Raw genomic sequence first — 1,124 nt, forward strand, 5'->3', positions numbered from 1 at the left:
ATTTAAAAAATAATTATATTATATTATATTATTAAAAAAAATAAAAAAAATGTTAAACTAACCTACCCTCACCCCATTTTCCCCTGCCAATTTACCCCAACCCCACCATCTATGATACCCCATTTTCTACCCTCCTCAACTCCACTACAACTATACACCTGCACTTTCCAACACACTACACACACGTACTGTAACACCCCAGAAATATTTTCGAACTAAGACTCGAACTGTTCATCGTAGTGAGTGAGATTTTACCGAGGAATTAAAATTTATCAAGTGTTAAGGTCACTAGATGTAGCACCTTGAGTACAAAAATAATTAAATTGGATATAGCAAAATCTGAAATTTTGCAAGTAAACTAAGTATGAGTTTTGGGTCGACTTCAAACGACCATAGCTCCTATCTCAGGATGAGTTAGGTGTTCTACCAGATACCGTAGGAAATATCTTTGAATTATCTTTCCAACGCCGCCGAGTTTGGTAAGTTTTGAGATCGGATGAGTGAGATATGAACTTTTGAAGATAGGCTGTCCAGTTAAGGAATTAAAGTTAGCCGAAAATAGAGAGGAGTATTTTGGTCTTTTCCTTACCCATTCAGATTTAATTCGGTTTAGTAATATTTTAAGGGTCTAATCCTATTAGGTTCAGTTTTATAATCCTAAAAATTAGCCTAAGGTTTTAGTTGAGAGTTCAAGAAGAGAAAAGAGGAGAAAAGAGGAGAGGATCAAGCATTCATCGAGATTCTTGCGTGTTGTAGCGGATTTTCGCCATGGGTTTGATCTCTAAGAGGTATGTAAGCTTCCATAGTGTTGGGTTTGTTCACCCACACGCCAAACATGTTATTTTCAGCGCAAATTTCATTCTTGAAGTTGAAAGATTTGAGTTCTTGATAGGTGTTCTTGAAGTTCATTCTAACTCTTGTTTGTGTGGGTTTTGGATGATTCTTGAGATCAAAGTGAGTGTTTTAATGGATGTATTGAGTAGATTAGAGTGTACTTATGTTAAGTAATCAATTCTAAGTGATTGGGGAAGAAACCATTCGATTCTAGGTGAAATAGGATGAGAAGACAAGAGAAGAAACTTGCTGGATTTTCTGGGTTGGGGCCTGGCGCGATGCGCCTGCCA

Source organism: Solanum tuberosum, unplaced genomic scaffold (assembly GCF_000226075.1).
Source record: "Solanum tuberosum cultivar DM 1-3 516 R44 unplaced genomic scaffold, SolTub_3.0 scf00085, whole genome shotgun sequence".
Taxonomy (NCBI): Eukaryota; Viridiplantae; Streptophyta; class Magnoliopsida; order Solanales; family Solanaceae; genus Solanum; species Solanum tuberosum.